We start from the raw sequence: 7,081 nt of genomic DNA on the forward strand, positions 1-7,081 counted from the left end.
GTCACCCTAAGCGCGCAGGTTGCTGAATTTAGCGCTCACTCCAGCAACACCGTTCGCGCCGCCGCTTTTAAAATGCGAGCGGCGCGAAAAAGTGCCATTTCCTCGTTGCAGGAGATTGAGAAAAAAAGCAGTCTCAAACACAGCGTGTGCTTTAGCACACGCTGTGTTTGACAATCTGCATTCCTCTGCATTCCTTTTCTTACACCGCACAGCTGCGGGGCTGATTGTGAACCTTTAGTATTCATGTTAATTGTAGCGCCCAGGTGCGCTGCAATTAACACGAATACTAATTCAAAGGACCTACAATCAGCCCCGCAGCTGTGCCCTGTAAGAATCATCATTGTGCACTACTGAGGGGCTGTTTGTGATCCTTTGTGTTGCGTTGCCTTGCCTTCCTCCAGATCTCCTGTCCTGTAAGGGAGAGACGAACGATCATCAAGACCATTAGTAGACACATAACACAGACGACTGAATGTAGCTCACACGGACAGAAAAAATTAACAAGATTTTTCAAAAAGTTATTGCTGGAGAAGCACCTGGACCTTCAAAAATATTTTTGTAATGGTAAAACGGGCTGACCCACATTGATCCATGTTTTATACTATAGTGTGCGTAATAAAATGCGAATGACAAACATAACAGGCCATTGTGAAGAGAGCAGCTTGAAAGTCCTTATAAAAATAGTATATATATATATCATTTTAGTAAAAATGGAAAGGCCTCGGTTAACAACCGAACTAAAACCAGGGAGCGACACCATGGAGCAGGGACAGACACCGTGGAGCAGGGACAGACACCGTGGAGCAGGGACAGACACCGGGGAGCAGGGGCAGACACTGGGGAGCAGGGTCAGACACCGGGGAGCAGGGGCAGACACCGGGGAGGAGGAACAGACCCAGTGGAGCAGGGACAGACACAGTGGAGCAGGGACAGACACAGTGGAGCAGGGACAGACACAGTGGAGCAGGGACAGACACCGTGGAGCAGGGACAGACACTGTGGAGCAGGGACAGACACCGTGGAGCAGGGGCAGACACCGGGGAGGAGGAACAGACACAGTGGAGCAGGGACAGACACAGTGGAGCAGGGACAGACACAGTGGAGCAGGGACAGACATCGGGGAGCAGGGACAAACACCGGGGAGCAGGGACAAACACCGGGGAACAGGGACAGGCATCGGGGAGCAGGGACAGACACCAGGGACAGACACCGGGGAGGAGGAACAGACACAGTGGAGCAGGGACAGACACAGTGGAGCAGGGACAGACACAGTGGAGCAGGGACAGACATCGGGGAGCAGGGACAAACACCGGGGAGCAGGGACAAACACCGGGGAACAGGGACAGGCATCGGGGAGCAGGGACAGACACCAGGGACAGACATCAGAGAGCAGGGACAGACATCAGAGAGCAGGGACAGACATCAGGGAGCAGGGACAGACACCAGGGAGCAGGGACAGACACCAGGGAGCAGGGACAGACACCATGGAGCAGGGACAGACATCAGGGAGCAGGGACAGACATCAAGGATCAGGGACAGACACCGGGGAGCAGGGACAGACACCAGGGAGCAGGGACAGACATCAGGGAGCAGGGACAAACACCGGGGAGCAGGGACAGACACCGTGGAGCAGAGACAGACACCGTGGAGCAGGGACGGACACCGTGGAGCAGGGACGGACACCGTGGAGCAGGGACGGACACCGTGGAGCAGGGACAGACATCAGGGAGCAGGGACAGACACTGTGGAGCAGGGACAGACACCAGGGAGCAGGGACAGACACCATGGAGCAGGGACAGACATCAGGGAGCAGGGACAGACACCGGGGAGCAGGGACGGACACCGGGGAGCAGGAACAGACACCGGGGAGCAGGGACAGACACCCTGGAGCAGGGACAGACACCGTGGAGCAGGGACAGACACCAGGGAGGAGGAACAGACACCAGGGAGGAGGAACAGACACCGGGGAGCAGGAACAGACACCATGGAGCAGGGACAGACACAGTGGAGCAGGGACAGACACCGGGGAGCAGGGACAGACACCGGGGAGCAGGGACAGACACCAGGGAGCAGGGACAGACATCGGGGAGCAGGGACAGACACCGGGGAGCAGGGACAGACACCGGGGAGCAGGGACAGACACCGTGGAGCAGGGACGGACACCGTGGAGCAGGGACGGACACCGTGGAGCAGGGATGGACACCAGGGAGCAGGGAGCAGAAAGGCACCAAAAACGAGTGGGGCAGAGGGCAGAAGGGCACCAAAAACGATGGGACAGAGGGCAAGAGGGCATAAAGGCACAACAACGAGTGGAACAGAGGGCAGAAGGGCACCAAAAACGAGTGGGACAGAGGTCAGAAGGGCACCAAAAACGAGTGGGGCAGAAGGGCACCAAAAACGATGGGACAGAGGGCATTAGGGCACAAAAAACGAGTGGGACAGAGGGCATTAGGGCACAAAAAACGAGTGGGACAGAGGGCAGAAGGGCACCAAAAACGAGAGGGACAGGGGGCAGAAGGGCACCAAAAACGAGTGGGACAGAGGGCAGGAGGGCACCAAAAAGGAGTGGGACATAGGGCAGGAGAGCACCAAAAATGAGTGGCATTTGGCGCCGCAGACACGCGAGGTTCGGTTCCTGGTGCACATAGCCATGGTTGCAGTGCACAGAGACCCTCCACTGCCGTACACAGAGAAAAAAAATTAGAGGGAACATTGGTCTTGACCCTGTGCCCCATGGGAAGAGTTCAACCTGAGCTGCCAAGCAAGGCCCTCCCTGGACTGGAAACAAGCATCCTAGGATCGGTGCTGGGGTTTTACCCCTCTTCAGCCAGGATAGCTTGATTCCAGTGGCATGGAGAGCACGGGGACTCACGTCCGAGCATACCCGTCCCACTCGGGGTGACAAATGTAAAAACAACAGTTGATGGACAGAATGCAGAACAATGTCATACATTCACCCCAATACAGAGATCTCGGCCTAAATCCATCGTTTTTTTTTCTCACCATGCCATTCCAATGTGAACCTAGCCATATGCAAATCAGTCTTGACCCTGTGCCCCATGGGAACAGTCCGGCTCGAACTGCCGAGTCAGGTCCCCCCTGGACTGGAACCAAGAATCCTAGGACTGGTTTCAGGCTTTCAGCCCTCATCAGCCAGGATAGCTTGATTCCAATGGCATGGAGAGCACGGGACTCACGTCTGAGCATACCCGTCCCACTCGGGGTGACGAATGCAAAAACAACAGTTGATGGACAGAATGCAGAACAATGTCTACATTCACCCCAGTACAGAGATCTGAGCCTCAATCCATCGTTTTTTTGCTCACCATGCCATTCCAGTTTGAACCTAGCCATATGCAAATCAGTCTTGACCCTGTGCCCCATGGGAACAGTCCAGCCCGAACTGCCAAGCCAGGTCCTCCCTGGACTGAAAACAAGCATCCTAGGACCGGTTTCGGGCTTGCAGCCCTCATCAGCCAGGATAGCTTGATTCCAGTGGCATGGAGAGCACGGGACTCACGTCTGAGTATACCCGACCCACTAGGAGTGACAAATGCAAAAACAACAGTTGATGGACAGAATGCAGAACAATGTCTACATTCACCCCAGTACAGAGATCTGAGCCTAAATCCATAGTTTTTTTGCTCACCATGCCATTCCAGTTTGAACCCAGCCATAAGCAAATCAGTCTTGACCCTGTGCCCCATGGGAACAGTCCAGCCCGAACTGCCAAGCCAGGTCCTCCCTGGACTGGAATCAAGCATCCTAGGACTGGTTTCGGGCTTTCAGCCCTCATCAGCCAGGATAGCTTGATTCCAGTGGCATGGAGAGCACGGGACTCAAGTCAGAGCATACCCGCCCCACTCGGGCTGACAAATGCAAAAACAACAGTTGATGGACAGAATGCAGAACAATGTCATACATTCACCCCAGTACAGCGATCTGGGCCTAAATCCATCATTTTTTGCTCACCATGCCATTTCAGTTTGAACCGAGCCATTTGCAAATCATTCTTGACCCTGTGCCTCATGGGAACAGTCCAGCTCGAACGGCCAAGCCAGGTCCTCCCTGGACCGGAAACAAGCATCCTAGGACCGGTTTCAGAGTTTCACCACTTTTCAGTCAGGATAGCTTGATTCCAGTGGCATGGATGGCACGGATTCATGTCTGAGCATACCCATCCCACTCGGGGTGACAAATGCAAAAACAACAGTTGATAGACAGAATGCAGAACAATGTCATACATTTACCCCAGTACAGAGGTCTTGGGAGACCCTGGGTGTGCCTAATTTGCCACACTATTGTAGTTTATGAATTGTCTAAGTGCCCCAAACACCAAAGTCGAGTTTGGGCACAATTTCCATTTTAAAAGCAGTCCTGCAAGTCAGGGCTGCTTCTAAACTGACCTCAGGCTTCAGCAGTGCACATGTGCAAGTGCAGAAAGGCTGCTGGTCTCTAAACTGCTATGCTCTATTATATACTAGGAATTTAAAGGTAGTTTCATTCCCCCTGTCCTATTATGTACTAGGGCCTTTTAGGAGAGGTCATGCCAGTCAGAGGGGTACCCTAACCCATAATGTACCCTAGTGTATGTAGGTGTTTTCACTGTATTCTAAGTGTCTTTTCAGCATAGCACTGGCCCCTTAATTAGGCAGAGCCCAATGTCAGTCAGGATCAATAACCTACAGTGGTGAATTCTTCAGGTTCAGGTTCAGGTTCAGGTTTTAAGGTCTTTATTTTGATATCAAAATCATAAAAGACAATATTTAAACACATTTCATTATGATTACATTATTCCTTAAAAAACAACAACACCAATATCTTTAAAAGTTATTAAACATACAGAAATACAAGACAAACCTGACCATAACATATTAAAATTTGTGAGACAAACAAAAGATGCGGGAAACATACCTCATGCTATATACAATTTTTCCAACATTTAGTTTAAGAGTGGTGTGGGGGCCTTTATGAAGAAATTAAGAGGCCTTAATAAATTATCTACTTCTTGCCCTAATGGCCCAGGCCCACCCTAGGAATTTGGCTGTACTCACCACAATCAGCTCTGAGGTATTGGTTTTTAAAACCTGAATAGCCTCTGAGGACCTTCTGAAAGGGAGGTGCTGGAACAAGGGTTTTAGCCATTTTGTGCGGGGTACAGAATAGATCGGGCAGGCAAACAGGAAATGACCCTCAGTTCCTTTATAACTTGTGCAGCAACTACAGAATTCAGATACTCCTTTGGCCCATTTTTTTGTAAAGGAATTCAAAGGCAGTGAATTCAATTGCTAGGTAATAAAAAGAGATGCACGAACAGTGCATTTAGTTGGTACAGGAATTTCATTTGTAGTACAAGATTAAAAATATCTACCCATCATATGCGGTTAGTAGAGAAGTTGACAAAAAAAGGATTGGCTTGTGTGTTTGTCAGAATATGGAGGTGGATTTAGGTCTGTGAACATTGCCTTTTGCTGTTGGATATGCTCCTGGTGTACACAATTGCTCTTCTGATTGTTTGCCTGGGTTAGTCAACATGGAGGTAATGGTGAATTTCAGAGAAAGTTTTTGGAATGTAAGAATCCTGAAGGGGTCGAAAAGGAAATTGGTGGATGTGTTGTGATTTAAGGTGCCATCTCAGAAGATGAATGCAGTGAATAATTGGGTAAAGATGTGGTGTTGTATAGGTTATTCAGCATATGAAGGAAGATAAGCTACTTAAAAACAATACACATGAACTAGGAAGTGTGTAGTGGATGGAAAGGAATGAATTGACCTTGGATAATAATATCATATTGCCTAATGCCAGGTTGGTGCACCTAAATGAATGTGTGTGGGAAATTGAAGAGCGTGGTGCATGAAGGATACCTGGGAGCTGTGAAGACAATCGAAGGACTTTCCTGTGATTGTCCAGCACTGGACAAAGATTGGAATGTATTGTCAGGGAGTCTATGAATTTTAATAACAGTGACAAGTGCTAAAAAGAGAGACAATTACTCATGTGCTGTGACCTGCCTGCATTTCTGTGAGAAGAGGTGGCAATGGCCATAGTGGAACCAATTGGTGGGGGGCATATTCCTCCATGTTTAATGGAACTGAGGGTTCTTTATTCCATGTGGCTTTAAGTTGGAGTGGTCAGGGACATCATTATCAATGGCATTATCAGATTTCTGGAGAACAGTTTTTGACATGAGAGCTATCTTAGGTATCTACTTTCAGCCAATGGAGTTCAGTTCTGCTCCAGAGCTTTGAAAGATTATCTAAGGAAGTGTAGGATAAAACATGAATCCTCCCTGTACCATCCTAAAACCAATGGTGCGGGTGAAAGAATTACTAAAACATTAAATAAAGGGATGCAAACAGCCAGTGCAAGAGGAGTGGACTGGAAACAGAAGTTACAAGCTCTCTTAATAGTCTCTACATATCATAACAGGAATATCACCTTTTGAACAGATCAAGGGTTTTACCAGAATTTCTTGACAGTGGGTGGAGTGCTATAAGGGCTTGAATTATCAATACCCTCGTGCATGAGATAGAGCAGCAATTTAAGAGGAAGGAGCAATATAATCAGTGAGATGAAATAGAGGTGTATGTAAGTGATGTGGTTGAGATCAAGGCATTAGGTATTTGTAGGAACTGGTCCAAACTAGTGAAGTGGATGAAAGTAATTAAAGTGGTTGGCAATGACATTGAAACTGAAGATGGGTACATCGGTAATAAAAGTCATGTGTTGGTTCTGCGTCCCATGGGTAGGTGGGAAGCAGAGAGGAAATGAATTTCGAGAGGCAGCTTGGGCATGACAGTTGTTTTACAGAGTGGTGAGAATGAAGTTAGCAGAAGGAGACACTGAGTCATCAAAGGCCACATCATATTCAGGACTATGTTTTCAGGTACTACTTTACTTTAGTATCTATATAAAAGGTGAGTAATCAGAGTGCTGAAGTCCCCATCAGAAGAACAAGTTACCTTTGGTAATGCTCTTTCTGGTAGAGTTTTTTTTCCCTTTCAATACTCCCAATGTGCCAGACTGGATTCAGAAACTTTTCAGCAGTACTTCTGCATGCAGCAAGGTGGAGCATTGCAC

Source organism: Lissotriton helveticus, chromosome 1_2 (assembly GCF_964261635.1).
Source record: "Lissotriton helveticus chromosome 1_2, aLisHel1.1, whole genome shotgun sequence".
Classification (NCBI taxonomy): domain Eukaryota; kingdom Metazoa; phylum Chordata; class Amphibia; order Caudata; family Salamandridae; genus Lissotriton; species Lissotriton helveticus.